Genomic DNA, 19,722 nt, shown 5'->3' with positions numbered 1-19,722 from the left:
GACCTTGATTTTTCAAACCTCTGTCCTACACCACACCACCGACAAGGGGGAGCCTCATCGGAAAATCCTAATAAACTTCCTCGGCCAACACAGGGATCGAAATGAAATGAAATGGGGTTTAACGTCCTACTGCACAGGGATCAAACACAGAACCTCAAGGTTAGCGAGTCTGTGTCTTACTGAGCCACCACAGCTTCCTCTTGACAAGTGAAGGCCGGGCTTGAAAAACCCTTTTATTCCCTTCATTTATATTCTCCATATAAACTTTAGACCTTAAAATCTACATAATGTGCATATGTGTACAGAATATAAATTAATACAGATTTTTTTTTCTAACCAATCAATCATAAATCAAGCAGAGTATTTATAGATAAAAAAGTTGCTGTCATTAACATAATCAGTTCAACATTCTTAACTTGATTTTTCATTCATATTAATAGTTCATACAGGTCAAGGCCTAAAAAGTTTTTCTACATCATTGAAAACATAAAGATTTAAATCTTATCACAGAGAGAGAGAAATGGGGCTTAACGTCCACTCAACACAAACTAGGTCATTTCAGGACTAACATATGGTTCAATTTTATTTTAATAATTTGCTTGCGTGTAGGGGTCTTTAGTAGTAGGAGAAAACCGGAAGAGAGAAAGAGAAATGGGGTTTAACGTCCACTTGACACAAACTAGGTCATTTTAAGACTAAGATATGGTTCAATTTTATTTCAATAATTTGCTTGCGCTTAGGTGTCTTTAGCAGTGGGAGAAAACCGGAAGAAAAGGAGAAACCCATGAGTTTGGACAGGCGACTCTATTCCTTGTCACGTACAACCCAGAATCGAAACCACGCCAGTTAACTCAATGACAAACCTTATGATACAATGCACATGCGCTAACCATTCGGCCATCCAACCCCCTAAAATTGTGGCAGACTTGTATATAATTTTTAATAGGTTCTACATGAAAGTACTACAAAAGTTTGTTAGCCATGGTGGGTGTTAAGCAGATTAATTGTATCAAGAAGGTACAAGAGAGAGGACAACACAAGGGCAATTACTGGGTCAGATTTATATATTGATGGGTGTATAAGTAGATCAAAGCATCACCAAACTCAAAGAAAGAGTCTGGTCAAGATTCACAAAGACCACCGGCTAGTAATAAAACTAACTGACACATTAAAGCCTTTAACAACAATAGTTAGATCCATGCTAAATAACAATTGATTCTGCTTCAATTATCATCTAATCTGTGTTTTGTTTAGTTAAACCCTCCATTCATAATAGCAGTAAGTCTTTAATAGATTATTCAAAACTTTCAACAATTCAGCACAATGTCCAATGTTTAGGAAGCTCTAAAAGAATGTTAGTCCGAGGCGAGGAGTGGTTTTAGATTCCACAACTTAACATCAAAGTGTGAAATTCATGCGGCTGCTTGAGTCTATTTATATTCTTCTAATTACATGCGCGGCCATGAGTTAGCCGTTAACACGGTCATCGTTATAAAAACCTCGAAAGATGAGATTATAGAATTACCGCAAAATAGCTGGTGAAGTAACAAAGGTTGCCCGTAATCAAACAACTCATTACCTATAATTATCGCGGTAAACATCCAGCGTGACATACAACAAACACAGATGTCAAGTGTTGGTCATTTCTAGAGAAAATATAAACTACTTCTTGCCAAAGATCACAACCTAAAAACCTCAATTCATCAAATGGTTTTATTGCAAATGTCATTGAAACAATCTCAGGCTGGGTCTATGTTTGGCGTATTTTGGGTGGATCATTTAGCCCAACAATTAGTAGTCCTTTTAATTAGTTTGTTATCACTGAAAGTTCATGTAGGCCCTATACATGTATGTTTTTATTTATCATGTATGTCTTTTATCTATATATGTTGACATCATTTTAATAAATGACATTTTAACACCGACAAGATGGCATTGCACGCATGGTATAAAATGAATGCAGAAGTAGGCAATAAATCCAGCCAGTATCAGTTCCATTTATACATTTGTTATTCTCCACTTCTGTTATCAACAAAATATTCAAATTAAATTACATAAATAATGACTTTGACCTTTGCATGACAGCTGAAAATTGATTAAAAAATTGAAGAGAGCCCTAGCTAACACCTATTTTATTCTTATAGAATATAGTAGCTGTTTTTCATAAGTATGTGTTTTGTTGTTACTCTATCCAGTTACTAAATGCCATTTAAAGAACCTATGATATTGACTAAAATCTTTTGATAGGCCTTTTTTAATCTGATTAAATCCAGATAATGGAACTGAATACATTTTAGTGAGAAATGATTATGGTGTGAAAATTTAGTTACTGTCTGACAAATTCAAATGGCAATCCGCAGCTTTAAGAAGAAAGAAACAGTTTTTCAACATTTTTACTGTGTTTACTACAGATTGTTAGTGTGTGTGAAATGGAAGTTTTACGTCTGCTTTCACCAAGGTTATATCGTAGACAAGACATTGTTAGTACCATAATCTTTTAAGTGGCACTTAGTGATTGGGAAACAGAACGCAATTTTTATGGGCAACAATCACTGGTTTTATTCTAAAAAGTAACACGTTTCGACAAGTATCCTCTTATCATTAGTAGTCGAAACTTTTAGAATAAAACCAGTGATTGTTTCCCATAAATATTGCGTTCTGTTAATGCAATTAGTACCAGTAGACAGTTTAAATTGATTTACTGGTACACGGATTAAACAAATGAACCAGATTCTGTTTCATTAAAGCAAACAATTACATGATGCTTGATCAATGATATCTTATCCAATAGTCTTTCAGTTTATATTTCAAGATTTTCTTTGTCTCCAAGACAACACATATCATCACATGCTTGAAATAACCTCCATTGTTTTGCAAGGAGATGGGTGAAAGTTAGGAATGTTGTCTAAGGACAAGTCAAATAAAAGTTGTTTAATATTTGAACAATTTCAACTGGAATCTCATTCAAATGAATGTTAAGCATGTTTGGTGCATCGTACAACTAGCAGTTTAATTTCACGAGGGACCGATATGTTTGATTAAGATCTTCAACCCTTCGCAAGGATCAGATGTGGGTATCTCGGACATATCGTATATTGTACTAGTTTCAAACTTAAAATGAAATATGTAGGTATATGTATATATGTGGGTATCTCGGACATATCGTATATTGTACTAGTTTCAAATTCAAATGAAATATGTAGGTATATGTATATATAGGTATAAATGTTGGTATTGAGGGGCACCTGTTATCATTCCTCTATAATCTATCGGGATATAATTGAGATTACTGTTACTAGAGATGTAAGTAACTGGAATTAAACTGTTATAGTAATATCTCCATCTAATATCCACTAAGACGGGGTTTCCACTGAAGGCGAAAGCTAGCATCAAGCTTGACTCCAAATGTTTTCCTTGTCAGTATTGCCATTTTCTCAATGGGCATTTATCAACTTGCTAACAACTTTGTCTTGATTAACTGAATCATTGGGTTAGTTGTAGCCCTTACGAATCCATATTTGTTTTACGAATGAGATATTTCAGGGGAAAACAAGATTCGTCAATGTCAGTTTTGCAATAAGTCATTTCAAGCCGGTATAATTTGTCATCATAAATCAGTTTTAATCATACTAATTGTTGAATATGCATATTCATTTAGAAATTCTAACAGTTTCAGCTCTCCTAGTACTTGAATTCTTCCATTGCTTTATCTTTCTATGGAAACCAGTTGCTGTCTTTTTGCTAGTTCATCCTCAACTTCTGAACTTCTTGCATTTGAAAATCCTTGCCATCTCAAACTCGCGCTGTGAAATGGCCACAACAGGCTACCATAGTACCACAGTAAACAAACCGTAGTTTGGTAGCCTACCAATTTAAGAATCAGAGTTTTCAATCGTTGTATATGAGAAATATGGAGGTATGTAAGATTCAGTAAGGTTACAGATGACCATTATATAGCAGGTTTTAACTGTGCAAAGGTTAGAGGTGGTTGGTTTTCATAAATTAATAACAACATTGCTTCTTTAAGCTTTAAGGTCTGTTCAGCTAGGTCATTTGGGGATTATAATAAATACTATTAATTACACTAAAATCTCCAAATACATCACCTACTCAAATCCCTGCTATTTATCAACGGTAGTGTTACTGACTGTTTGTACAATGATTTAAAAGGGCAATAAGAAGTTTAACAGGGAGTAGATAGAAAACCCAACTCCTCCCCTTCGAGATTGTTTGATCCCATTGATAAAATACTCCCCACAAATGCACCCAAGATCAAACATTCTTTATAAGTTCACAGGGGAAAAAAAGAAGTTTGGAAGGAGGTATCCAACAATATATGGCATGACAACAATGTGGGTGTAAAAATCATGTTTGTTATATAGATAGTGTAAAAACTGAAGACAAATATGTCCATGATAAAATATTATATACAGGATAGTTATATAATCCTGTTATGTAATTCTTAGCAATACTTTCAATATGGTTCAATATGTTTTAGCTGAAAGTTTTGAGAATGTAGTTTTTGGCATTAGATTTGCATACTTTAATTCATCTGGATACCCAGTAAAATCTGGGACTGTTTATTAAAAGAAATAAAAATAAATCAAAAAATAGAAATGGGGTTTAATGTTTTATTGTTCTGCACCAACAAATTAAGGCTAATGAGGGTGAATTTTGTCATGACAGCAGTGCTACGGCCTACTCTTATTGCAATTTCCAATAGACACGTGCTGTCAATGGTATACACAGGACCTCTTTCCCATCTGAATAAATATACGCTGTTCCATGCCAGACACTCTCTGTTCTGCACCACTGACAAATAGAAAACCTGGCTGGAAAATCAGAAGGAACTTTCTTGGGCAACATTGGGGTCAAATCCATAATGTCCTGGGTGGTTGGGGTTGGTGAATGGTTAAACGTGTGCATATTCGATCATAAGGTCTGTCATTGAGTCACTGGGGTCCTACTGTTTCATCCCACTGCTAAAGACCCATACTCGCAAGCGAATTATTGAAATAAAACCCTATTTCTCTCTCCATAATGTCCTAATTAGTGTGCCAGTGCTGATCCATTTCAACCCTTGCTGTGAATTTAAACTGCATATTTTTGTATCCAGGAAATAAATCATTTAACTTTTTAACTACACCGAAAAGTTTTATACCCGCAAATAACAATTTCAGATGAGCTGTTGATTTAATACTATTAAAGATAATTATGGGAGATTAGATAAAGAGTAAGCAGTTCTTACTATAATAGTTAAAAACTACATAATGTAAAGGGAATTTACTGAAAATTTTGATCAAATTGATCCACTCTGAACAGAGAATTTAGCGATTGAATTTTGGGCCTAGCCTCGATCATCATTACTAAAGTCGGTACGATAAAAAACATAGTCTCAATTATCCATTCATTGATTTAATAATCAATGACCTTTGAGCGGCAGATTGGGTTCTAATCCAGTAAATAGCGCAGGCTAGCGATGACATCAAGAGTTGATTATGCCATGGATAAATTAATTAATGTCTAATTAATAACTTAGATAACATTTCAGGCCTAAAAAAAAACCCTGCAATAGGCAGATTTAGCTCTTGCTTAATGTATCTTTAAGTAGTTGAGACAGGATGAAAGAACACTATAATTATTATCTCAACTGATATTTAAATTCTAAACTAAACTTTTGAAGTACAGCTAAGTGTTCTCAGTGAAATAGTTTTATGTATAATGTGGTAGATCGAGACAAGTGGTATATAGTTAGTTAATGTCTGTTTATTTATCTGTTATCAAGTTAATGTAATCCAACAAACCAATAAATCATTACAAATTTTCACATCATCTTTCTACACAAGAGTTTTCATTTATATCAAGTATTTTCGCTTATCTATCTCACAAATTCACCATAAATCAAGAGAATTTTAAAACTTTTATGACAAATTAACAGTTATAAATACATTATATGGTCCTTTCTTGTACAAAGAACTAGAGATTATTTTTTTTCAAAGTCCTGATAAAATAAACAGAAGCGTTATTCGGTTATCATACAGCAGAGTTAAATCCCCTTAATGACAGGAACTTTTTTAAATTTCATGATAAGGCATACAGAAGGGTTATTCAGTTATAGTACAGGATAGTTAAATCCCCTTTTTTCACAAGGACAAAAAAAAAAAATACAGAAGGGTTACTCAGTAACTATATCACATAGTTCAATTTACTCGGTAACTATACCACAGAGTTTAATTTACTCAGAAACTATATCACATAGTTCAATTAACTTGACAAACGGTTCCTTTTTTTCACAATAACAAAAAAGCACACTAAGGGGTTATTAAGTAATAATACCGCAATGTTAAATCCCTTTTTTCAACATAAATCGTAAAAGCTTTTAAACTAATGGTAAGTTAACATGGCGAATAGGAAATGCCGTGATTTAGGACAGGTGCTTTCTCTCGGTCTGATAAAACAGGATTAATGATATTTCATTAAGGTAATGTAAGAGGTAATTACTTATATTAGTCAGACATTGTTAACGTCAATCTAAAATTTAAACAAATAAATCGATTTACAAAGATCTGGTTAATGTCAGGTACCGAATCTATGGAGGGCACAGTGGGACAACTAAACGCCCAGAATGCACCAAATTGAAAGTATCTTTCAAACTTTTCTGGGGGAAAACACCCCTTTCCCCCACACTGTACCCTATGCTTTATTTCTTATTTCAGCCCATCGCCCCCCCCCCCCCATTGATTTGTCCTGGGCCCCCCACAAGGTTAACCTGTTTTCATTGTTTCTCCAAATTTTGGGTACAATACAATTTTCATTCGGGAGGCCCAGTTCTAAGTTAAATAATCATACTGCAATGAAATCACTATGGAAAAGCGTTATTTACGTTCATTGTTCAGCCATTTGTTCACTCATGGGATGAAAAAATAAGACAACTTCAAAAATGGTATTTTTTTTTAGACCAGCTTAAATATGGCCACCTGAACAGCATTAAAAATTTGTAAAACCAGTTGGTCAAATGTTGTGTAGGTTTAAATAATTGATGTTACTAATAGGTATAATGTTGTGTAGGTTTAAATAATTGATGTTACTAATATGGTATAATGTTTGTGTCCACTGAGAATAAATGTCAGGGTATTCAATTAACAGTCTACACATAGAAACGAGTTGGAATTTATTTTATCTGATTGACCAACATTTATAGGTAGCAGGAGAGATAGGTAGTCTCTCACTTCTATGTAATTTATGTCTAATGAATTAACCAAATAAAAATTAGAATGCTTAAAATGACCAGACCCTCTTTGATCTTGGTCAGAAGTATGTTGTTCATACAAACTATTAGCCAAGCCAGATCAACTATTCTGACATTGGTCAGATGTTATAATTAATTACAAATGCACATATGATACAGGCAGCTATAATTTACCCTAGACATTGATGAAAAGTACATGCAAGAAGGCAGATAAGCTGGAAATTTTAAGTTAATCCGTTCAAAAGTTAAGCTAAGTCTGTTGAGAGCATGTAAATTTAAACTTCCCCATTTACCCCAGAAGGTGATGAAAAGCATTTTCAAGAAAGCAATTAACCTTTTAATTTTTATGCCGAACAGTGCTTTGGAGTTTATGAATTTAAGCTAGCTTATCTACCCCAGTTAATCCCTGTTTTTAAGTTAGTTTATCCAGCGATAAAAATTACTTCACCATTTCTAATTTATTTTTCAAAACAATTACAATGTTGGTATTAAATTACCAAATAACTGGTTCAACCCCACAATAAATCTACTTCAAACAACCACCAGTTCTCACACCAAAGGTACAAATGGAAATATTTACCATATTAAGAGAAATATTTATAGATATTTATGATGTATGTCAAGTTTATTATCTAGAGTGTTAAAATAAACAAATTTACCAGATTTCCTGGTAAGCACAGGAAGCCGACAGTGAGAACAAGAGAAACATCAGGGTGGACAGAAACCACAAAAGGAAGTTATATTAGTAATATTTCAATTTTAATGTTTTACATGGGTTTAAGTTTAATAATCTATTGTACTTATTCTTTTTGTCTTGTGTCTTTAACAGGAAGAGTGGGTATGTTACTTACTTTTTTTCCTGTAAATTACACAAGCAACATATTGTTTTAGATCAAACAGGTTCTTCTAATGTTTTTTTTGTTGGTATATGAAATAAAATGGAATGAAAAGGGTTAACATCATACTGTTCTGCACCGATTGTTCTAATGGAAACGAGCATATGCCACCATACAGTGTGCTATGAGGGTAGTTTTGTGCAGAGAGCGGCAGTACGACTGACTCTTATATCGAATTCCAACTGTCATGGGACCTTTGACGTACATGCCAATGTGTACACAATGACCTTGGTTTTCCGTCCCATCCGAATGACTATATGTTGTCTCTTGCCAGGTCCTCCGTCCTGCACCACTGACAAGAGGGAACCACGCCCTGCACCACTGACAAGAGGGAACCACGCCGGAAAATCCTGACAAACTTTCTCAGTCAACAAAGGGATCGAACAAGGTACCGCCAGGTTAGAAAGCCAATGTCTTACTCACTGAGACACCGTGGCTCTGGTTTTACTATGCAAACAATAAACTGATATTAAAGATAAATTGTACAGATAGATTCTCATCTCTAACCTTTTACTGAGATCCCAAATTATTGGGCTTCTCCAATATGATGCTTTTCATTTTACCAACAATCTTTTGATGCTTATGGAGAGAGAGAGAGAAAGAGGAGGTAACATCCACTTGACTCAAACTAGGTCATTTTGGGACTAACATATGGTTCAATTTTATTTAAATAATTCGCTTGTGAAGAGAGAGAGAGAGAGAGAGAGAGAGAGAGAGAGAGAGGGGTAACATCCACTTGACTCAAACTAGGTCATTTTGGGAGTAACATATGGTTCAATTTTATTTAAATAATTCGCTTTTGCATAGGGATCTTTAGCAGTGAGAGTAAACCGGAGGACCAGGAGAAAACCCACAAGGTAGGACAGGTGACCCTACTCCTTGTCACATACAACCAGGGAATTGAAACCATGGGTAGTTTGCAAGTGATTCAAAATCACTCAACTATTGATATATCAATGGCTTTAACAGTCCTTAATGATAGACACAGTTATCTATCTATTTCAATAAAAATAAAGGTGCAGTACTTTAACTGATTCAGCTGACTGAAGAGATATAAATATTTCTATATTAAAATAACATGTAGGAGTCTAGCCATTCTAATCATTTAATACATACCAGTATGCGGATAATAAATCAATTCATATCAATTAAAGTTAGATTCCCTACAGCACAACTGGGTCATTTATTTGCCCCTCTAAACTTATTGCTAACTTGTAGTATGATATTTGTGTGGTTTTCATTAGGCTAGTTGGTGTACAAACAGAGGACATTTAATTTAATTTAATTTCTAAAATATAAACATTCACACTCAGTTCTGAGGACTTAAAATTTGTAAATTCAAAATCAATCATACATTATTGTAGTAACCAGGAAAAATCAATTTTTCGCATAAATTGCCTAATAATCCTCCAGGTTAATCCATAATAAATTCAAATTAATTATTACAGAGCATAAACCACTGAGAGTTTTGTTAATATCTTAAATATTACTAGGGAATGCTAGCACTCATTCATTCATTGCCATTATAATTCTACAGCATAATGGTGCTGCATCAAACAAGTTTCCTCTGAAGTATCTTAAAATAGTTTCGCCCTGCCATATGTCAAAAGTTTCCCCTGCAGTGTATCAAAAGCTTCCCCTTGAGTATGTTAATAAAGTTTCCCCTGCAGTATGCCAGAAGTTTCCCTTGAAGAACATCTCGAAAGATATGATTTTGGTGACAAATATATATTTTCTGGTTGTATATTTAGGACCATACCCATAGAGGGAATATAACTTTAAATAAAACTTTTCCATTCATATATTTTAATTGACACATGTTTTTATCTGCATACTTCCCACCATTTAAATATTCAATGTTGGATTCTTGCCAAATTGCATATTTCAGATAACGAAATAGAAATTCAATTAAATCAACATTACGATTGGATGAATACACCATGATTACATTAGTCGATGTTTTTAAGAAATATCAACCCTATTTTTTGGTCCCTATCGATTGATAGAAAGAACGAAGCTTACACCTACGACTTATTAGTCAATCGCTATTGTCGATGTTTGAAGTGGGCGATCCTTTCTTTGAAGCTTCCCCATCATAAAGAAATCTAAATGTTCAGTAGGTTGTCAGACTCAATCTTAAATTTCAAGATTCCATCCATTTGACATTTGGTTTTCCTCTTATCCTCGGAGACATTCAAAGATTCCTCCGCAATTGGGCAAGACATTGCTATTTTGTCCTCCTCTTCTAGTAAGCCATCAATTTGTTGTAATTCTTGGAAATAATAGAAGAAAATTCAATAAAATAGTTCTCCATATTATTGATTAATTTCCTTCTAATTTAAACAAATTCTGGATACTTTTTCAGTTGTTTGCTTATCTGATTTTAACCAAACTGAAAACATTTATAGCGTATATATGTCTTATGCAAAATATACTCATCAGGTTTTTTTTTCCTTGTAGAATATTTATTTCTGCTATTTATTATTTTAGGCGTTGCAGCAGTAACTGCTTCAATAATTAAGTTATGTTTTGTAGAAAGAATGATCTTTAATAACAACCAACATATTTATTTTTGATGCTTTCAGTTGGAACTTGTTTTAGTGACATGCTCCGTGTCAGTTACATTTTGACAGATTAAGAATATAATCCATGCCAAATAAAACACTGGATATAAAACATTTTATATCATGTAACATTTATATAAACCTACTTTAGTAGTGCAACAGTTTAGGTCATTATACCAAAATACCACTGAGTACAGAGCATAACTAATAGAGAAACACTTTAGACTATAAATAATAAGAGCATCATAAATTTATTATTGATAGTGCAACACTTTAGACCATTAGAACAAAAATAGCTCTAAATAATGAGGGTAAGTAATGTTCCATTGGTGCAACACTTTAGACCACTGGGCTATCCAAACCTCCATAATACTCCTGAATAAAAACTATAATTAATATGAGTATCAGAAATATATCATACTTTATGAAAACTTTTAGGACTAAATATTTCAACACTTTAGGTCATTAGGTCAAAATATCATTGAATAAGTAGTGTAAGTGATATATCATTAGATCACAGGATAAAGAGTATAAGCAACAAGAGTCCTGGATATAAGTTTATTTACCCATATATCACATGGGTATAATTATCTACATATAAAATATAGATACATATCATCTACTTGTCAACTAGGCTAAACAAACACCTGCTCATTTTACTTATATATTATGTTTTATTACATACATTATATCTAGCTAGATTGTGGTTAACCATGTGGTTTATCATCTGTATAACACATCTATTATTATTCAAAAAAAAAAAGATTTAATATCAGAGAGTCAGAGAGAGAGAGAGAGAGTGATAGAGAGAGAGAGAGATGGGGTTTAAGGTCCACTCAACACATACTAGGTCATTTCGGAACTAACATGCACGTAGGGGTCTTTAGCAGTGGGAGGAAACCAGAGGACCAGGAGAAAACCCACAAGGTTGGACAGGCAACCCTACCTCTTGTCACGTACAATCAGAATTTGAAACCCCGCCAGTTGACTCTATGACAGGCCTTGTGATAGAGCGCGCACATGCTAACCATTTGGTTATCCAACCCCCCCCCGATTTAATATCAGAAATGGAAATAAAAAACTGTCACTGACAGAATCCTACTTTAATTCAGGGAGAGAGAGAGAGAGAGAGAGAGAGAGCGAGAAATGGAGTTTAATGTCCACTCGACACAAACTAGGTCATTTTGGGACTAACATATGGTTTAATTTTATTTCATTAATTCGTTGCGCGTAGGGGTCTTAAGCAGTGGGAGGTAACCGGAGGACCCGGAGAAAACCCACGAGGTTGGACAAGCGACCCTACTCCTTTTCACGTACAACCGGGGATTCGAAACCACGCCAGTTGACTCAATGACAGGCCGTATGATACAGCACGCACGTGCTAACCATTCGGCCACCCAACCCCCATTCAGGGAGAGAGAGAGAAATGGGGTTTAACATCCATTCGGGACAAGCTAGGTCATTTCGGAACAAGAGCATTATGTTACAACTTTGTTACAATAAATTCGCTTGCACATATTAACCTTTAGCAGTGGGAGCAAACTGGAGCTCCCACATTAAATTTAATTCAGCATGTCTCTGGCAAAATTTTTGGATAATTTAAATGCAAAGCACATACAATATTAAATATGTCAGGTACATGTAAAATTATCTCTGCATTTGTTTAACATTCATCACATGTCTGTAAAGTTCAGAAATTAAATCAGGTTTGTATATTTTAATTGGTCTTTCAAATGAAATTTTTAATATTCCTCTAATATTTCAATAAAGTTAGGGAAAAGAATAATGTTTTGTTAAAAGGATAACAGAACCATCAAATAAACCGAGTAAAGATTTCAGATCATTTTACATATAATCCATACAGAGTTATCTCCCTTTAGTCTTCAAGTTATTCCAGACTTAATTATTTATAGTTAAAGGTTTAAAATATAGGCTAATTGAATAATACTAAAATACATGAACTATTTTTATGATCTACTTCAATTCAGTGCTTTTTATAAATCAAAACACATCATAATAAAAGACACAGGCTATCAATTAAGGGCAGTTAGGTTAAGTCATTTTCTGGATCAGTTATTTTTTGTTCAGTTTGCCAAATAACATTTTTTTCTTTTTGTGAGAAATTATTCTATAACTTGATCCTGTTGGAAGTAAAAGATCTAAGGACATATAAAACTCTCTGATATATGTATAGGTTTTATTAAATAGTTCGCCTACTTACTCATAATATCAATGTCACTAAAAGAAAATAATATCAGACATAACGTGTATCAAAGCAGCTGAAATTATCCAACTATCTTCAATAGCCATAAAATTTAGTACTTGGTGTTCGCTTAAAAAGGTAAAAAAACTAACTAGAAATGGGGGTGAGTTTAATAGGTTTAAAGTGGTTGTTTCGATCCTGAAGTCCATTTCACCATCAAGATAGGAGCAAGAGAAATGGGATTAATGGCCACTAAAAACAAGCTTGGACATTTTTGGACTAACATATATAGCTTATCTTTACTTCAATAAATCTGTTGTATTTAGTCGTGAGAGGAACCCAGAGAAAGCCCACAAGGTTAGACAGGTGACTCTTACTTGACAGTACCTATTTTAGACAAAAACCATAACACTTGCATTGATAATACCCCCTAAGCCTCCTCTCCATCTTTCAACTGACAAGGCTTAGTCTAATCTCAAGGGTTTCTACTGCATTCTATCAATTCAGTAGTGCTGGGTATTGTCACTGCAGTCACGATAAGATACGTATTGCGATTCAGGTGCTACGATGCGATTTGTAACCAGGTCAATATTTACCAAGATAAAAACAGGATAAATGAATATTTGATATTTTTAGTCCTGCCAATGTGAAAGAAATAAAACTGTTTTATATTACTATATTGATGTGGATGAAAATAAAGACCAAAACAATTTAAGGGTGTTTAATTATGAGTGACAGGTTAGTTACTGAAGCGACAAAAAAAAAAAAAAAAAAAAAAAAAATCATAAAAAATCTATTCAGAGGCTTGCGATTCAATATGCGCATCTTTCTGTATCCTATACTCATGGGAGCACGACACACCCATTTTACAATTGACAACAATGATTACAGCCACCAACCTCATCTCTCTGTTCTATAGGCCCTTGGAATCAGCTCAATAATCAAAATGGTATAGCTGTGTTGAGAAGATTATATAATTCTTTTCTATCCATCCATCTTTCTTGAAATACTTATAATAGATAGGATAGCTCAGTTTATGGAAGATGTTTTCATACAATTATGTAAATGATCCCTCATCATTTAAAACCAGATGCAACTAAATACCAGGAACAAAACTTCTAGAACAACAATTGATGGCGCCAGTATAAAGATCACTTTCAAATCCTTTTAAATAATGGATGCTATCATGCAACTTGTTTCTAGTGTTTAAAGTCTATAAGATCTTTTAAGTTAATTGAATGCCATCATGAAGGGTTAAATCAATAGTTAGTATTTTATTAGATTCTACATCTTGATCTAAATGTCACTTATTTCCTTTAAATCAGCAGTCTGGGTCTAAAAAGGATGGTGCATATCAGAGAAATGGAATGTTAATTCAAATTTAAAATCATTACACAAAAATTTGAAGTAACAAGTGTGTATATGAAACTGATGAACATCTTGCGGAGACTAGTTATTAACAATAACATTGCGCTGATGTTAACAATGAGATTTGCTGAGACTAGTCACTAATGAGAATGGTGTGCTGAGACTAGTCACTAACAAGAACAGTGTGCTGAGACTAGTCACTAATGAGAATAGTGAGAGAGAGAGAAAAATGGAGTTTAACGTCCACTCGACACAAACTAGGTCATTTCGGGACTAACATATGGTTTAATTTTATTTCAATAATTCGCTTGCGCGTAGGGGTCTTTACCAGTGGGAGGAAACCGGAGGACCCGGAGAAAACCCACGAGGTTGGACAGGCGACCCTACTCCTTGCCACGTACAACCGGGGATTCGAAACCACGCCAGTCGACTCAATGACAGGCTTTATGATATAGCGCGCGCACGCTAACCATTCAGCCATCCAACCCCCCCAATGAGAATAGTGTGCTGAGACTAGTCACTAATGACAACAGTGTGCTGAGACTAGTCACTAATGACAACAGTGTGCTGAGACTAGTCACTAAAACAATAGTGTGCTGAGACAGGTCACTAAAAGCAATAGTGTGCTGAGACTAGTCACTAATCAGAACAGTTTGCTGAGACTAGTCGCTAATGACAACAGTGTGCTGAGACTAGTCGCTAATGACAACAGTGTGCTGAGACTAGTCACTAATGACAACAGTGTGCTGAGACTAGTCACTAATGACAACAGTGCACTGAGACTAGTCACTAATGAGAACAGTGTGCTGAGATTAGTCACTAATGAGAACTGTGTGCTGAGATTAGTCACTAATGAGAACAGTGTGCTGAGACTAGTCAATAATATGAACAGTTTGCTGAGACTAGTCACCAATGAAAATAATATGCTGAGACTAGTCACTAATGAAAATAGTTTGCCGAGATCAGCCATTAATGAGAACAGTGTTCTGAGACTAGTTACTGATGAGAACAGTGTGCTGAGACTAGACACTACTGAAAATAATATCCTGAGATATGACATGCTGTGACTAATGAGAATAGTCCAAAAAACTGATTCTGAACTTTACTCTTGGCTCACGCCAGTTGCTGTTTGACCATGGTTAACTGAACTGCTTCGTTCAGCGATCTTGCCCCTGGAGAAACAAACACTCATGGCAGGGCTAGCTTTTTTCTTAAAGGATAATAGACATGTCTAGCATCAGACTATCACATAGTTCTGACTTACTGCTGAATAAAATAACAAAGTTTGTTTTATTTCCTGTCAAGACCACTCGTGCCCGTGACACTAACACTGATGTACCAGACCAAATTAAAGTAACCTGTGACAAATTTATTAGCACACCATGAACTCTCCAAATAAACCTGAAGGTTTCTTGTCAGACAGTAAACAAACCAATGTTCCAAAGACAAATTTTACATTCGTGATAGTTTTCTTATCCTTATAATAAAGGAATATAATATAATGGCTTTATTGAAATTATACAGTCCTGGAGCTAATGACAAAATAATATGGTCATCAGTTACAAAAGGTTTGACCACCCAAATTTGTAATGGGTGTCTATACGAGTAAAAATCAAATGGTCAGATAGGGCATTGCCGGGGCATATAGCCACAGCAGCACCAAAAAGTACCCCTCAAGGGGCCAAAAATTAGGTCATAAGTTACATGGCTGAAACTTTATTATATTAAAAGGGTACGGTAAAAACGAGGTTCCATAAGTATACTGGTGTGCATGTAAAAGAAATCTTTGACAGAGGGAATTTAATTGCCTTCTATGTAAAATTTCCCTTATAGCACAATGTATGATGTATGACACCCGCGAATTTAGTGACCATGATATATTTTACAATGAATAAAAATAATGCTTAGACATTTATCTCCTTGTCCTATAAATTTGGTTCAACATATTTTCTCTTTCAAAATGTAAAATATTTAATTGGTCTTAGCTTTACACAAATTACATGCCAGTCAGGTTTGAAAATAAACATTGTCTGGATAATAAAGAGGTCAAATGCATACATGCAACACAGAATGTCATCTTAATTAACCACATCCTCTTAGGGTATGAGCTTTGAATAAAAATTACACTATGTTTCTTTCAATGGCTAAATTTGGAGGACTGATTCATGCTTCTATCTCCATGGTAAATAACTTTGTTTAAACACAGCTTTAATATCTGACAATGTCCTTTGAAAGTTAGTGTATATGACTGTTGATTCATTTGAATGTTTGGTTAGTAGAGAGAGAGAGAAATGGGATTTTATGTCCACTAGACACAAATTAGATCATTTTGGGACTAATGTACGGTTCAATTTTATTTCATAATTCACAAGCATGTAGGGGCTTTTAGCAGTGGGAGGAAACCAGAGAAAACCTACGAGGTTGGACAGGCGACCCTACTCATTATGTATGCGCGGGGAATCGAAATTAAGCTGCTTGTCTCAATGACAGACTTTATGATGCAACGTGCATGTGTCAGCTATCATCATCCCCTCTTCGCCCCAGTTGGAATTCACTGAAGGGAGGGCAAAAACACTGTTGTCTGGGTAAAATTTCCACTCACTGCAAACTGCTTGGCATACGCTTGTTTTCATTAGCCAGGTCATTTGTGCAGAAAAGAAGGACGTCAAAACTCATTTCATTTCAATTCATTTTCCCATGGAGAGGTTTTGTTATATTTCTGTCAAGTTGTGCTTGTATATCGTAGTTTCATTTAAAAATGAAAATGGAAGTTTTGTTTATAAGCATGTTAATGAAATGATAAGATAAAGACTAATGATCCTACCTTTAGTACGTATTCTTCTTTTCCAAATACTAAAAAACCTACGTTCTTTACTTTGTGTGTGTCCGTGGCTCATTTTAACACAATCAAAATGGTCATAAACCTGCAGTTAATATCCACGTATCTTCAATAATAATCCTTTAAATTGGTGGAAACATGCTCACCAACACTGAAAGCCTTGTTAACAGGAAGTCACTGAATGTTTAACCATATGTTTTTGGTTAGTTTAGGTATCCTCTCGAAACCCAGGTGCTAACTCGCGTTATTTAATAACGACTACCAGCCTCCCTGAAACATTGTTACATAATTTCCCTTTCTAAAACTTCCACCTCGTGTATATCTCGTCATAATTATATTACAAAATATTCGTGTTGAAGATTGTAAACAGATAGATAAGAAGGATATGTTGTTGAGTAATCTAATAGAGTTAAGTATCGTTTATCAATAAGAGTAATCTATAATAATTTCTTAAAGTGACAATCTATATCGACATTACCAAGAATACTATTGAATAAAGGAAATTCAACAGAAACTGTATAAAGAATAAACCACAAAATGAAATCAAATGGGGTTTAACGTCCTACTGTTCTGCTCCGACTGAGCTAATGAAGACGGGCATATGCCATACAGGTTGCTATGAGGAACATTTTGTCCAGACAGCAGCTCACGGCCTACTCTCATATCAAATTCAAAACTTCAAAGGGATCTTTTACATACACCCCAACGTGTAAGCTGTATCTTATATTTTTTTGTCCCATCCAAACGGCTAAGACATTTATGGGTAGGTAATCTATAATTCCTTAAAAATACAATCTATTTTGACATCAAAAAGACATTCTAGTACCTGTGCATAAGGCAGAGTATGCTTACTATTTCTAGAACACATGATACTATATGTCATGTCCATATATTACAAAATTAATTTTTCATTTTGCATGCATTCTGAATTGGATTGAATATGCCTTTTAAGTAAATCTACCCATGGTGTAGGTCAATATATGCCTTTTAGTATGGAATATCATGCCTTTAATATTCATTTATTCTCTAAGAAACAAATACATTCATAACAATGGCATTTTGGAAAAAAAAATCATAAATTATCTACTCTTAAAAATTACCCATGAAAACCAGCAAAAATTACACAATGTATACTGGGTTTATTACCAATGGGGCCCTTCTCCTTAACACAATGTATACTGGGTTATTTCTAATGGGGCCCTTCACCAACTTAACACAATGTACACTGATTCATTTCCAATGGGGCCCTTCGCCTACTTAACACAATGCACACTGGTTTATTACCAATGGGGCCCTTCTCCTACTTAACACAATGTACACTGGTTTATTACTACTCGGGCCCTTCACCTACTTAACACTATGTACACTGGTTCATTTCCACCGGAACCCTCGCCTAACACAATGTACACTGGGGCAGTTCACCTACTTAACACAATGCACACTGGCTTATTACCAATGGGATCCTTGAAGTCTAGACATTTCAAAGTCATTTTTCTTTTGTCTTATTACTGGTTATAAGTAGAGTTAGAACAACAAACAATAAACTGAAATGAACAGCTGTGGAATTTACTCCACATTTTTAAAAGGATACTGATAGTACTTATCTCCTGTATCATTGTCACTTGACTAAAAGCATTGACTCATCATCAATTGTATTCAGGGTTCATTATATCAAGTCCCAGTTTAGCTATTGTAAATTTTTGGATTTTACTGCTTAAAGCCATTGATAAACATTTGGTGGGTTTTAATGCCTTTCTAAAAGCAATATCAGTCCAAAAATGATTATTAAAGTTTGTTCAGTATTTACAAAGACATGTTGATTTCGGAACATTCAGATGATATAAGCATGCCAGCACTACCAATTGGCATCTTTTAAATCAGATTGTTTCCAAGCTCAGAGATTATGTAACATTGACATTTTTTGTTTGGTTTTTTAATTTTTATAAATTAATCAATTTTAGCGTCAATTAAGACGTTAAAAATAACGGGTCAGGAAAATGTATGATCGTGATCAGCAACTTTTGATGATTATCTCATCAACCATTGCTACGCTGGTCAATTGTTTGCATGCTTCAAGTAATCACATAATAAACAATTTACATTACAATATTACTTTCTCATAAATATTTTATTACACGTAAATGCGGTGCATATTAACACTTGAGTCAAGATCAATGACTTTTCAAATTCTATAACCTGGGTTTAATTAAACACTTTAAAGTCTACTATAAACACCTAGAACACACATTGCACAGGTAAATTTATTAACATTACAGACGTTACACATAATAATTACATATATATAGTTATATTTTTTTTATTGTATTCAGCAGATATCTGAAATTGGATTGGGGAACATGCTATGGTTATAAAGCTCTGACTGGGCTAATGAAGATGGGCATATGCCATACAGTGCGCTATGAGGTGAATTTTGCCCAGACGGCGGCATTACAGCCTACTTTCATTTCGAATTCCAACTATCAATGGTTCTTTTACGTGCACATCAATGTGTACACAGAATTTGTTTTACTTCCAATCCAAATTACTAGACAGCTGTCCTGCACCACCAGGAGCAAAGTCTTACTCACTTAGCCACCATGGCT

At 34.5% G+C, this 19,722-nt stretch overlaps 1 protein-coding gene across 2 annotated transcripts in view; it reads right to left on the bottom strand.

Annotated features, from left to right (window-relative positions):
* Nucleotides 1-19,722, bottom strand: part of LOC126822216 (protein TANC2) — a 246,533-nt gene that overhangs the window by 151,223 nt on the left and 75,588 nt on the right. The window contains exon 1 of one of the 2 annotated variants that reach the window (XM_056101389.1): nt 17,105-17,122. The exons of the other annotated variant lie outside the window; for it this stretch is intronic. The gene's annotated coding sequence lies outside the window, so the exon portion shown is untranslated. Of the gene's footprint in view, nt 1-17,104; nt 17,123-19,722 lie in introns of those variants that run through there. 2 annotated transcript variants of the gene reach the window in all.

This window comes from Patella vulgata, chromosome 5 (assembly GCF_932274485.2).
Source record: "Patella vulgata chromosome 5, xgPatVulg1.2, whole genome shotgun sequence".
Classification (NCBI taxonomy): Eukaryota; Metazoa; Mollusca; class Gastropoda; family Patellidae; genus Patella; species Patella vulgata.
Note: the sequence above shows the minus strand (reverse complement) of the source record. Positions and strands in the feature narration are given on the sequence as shown.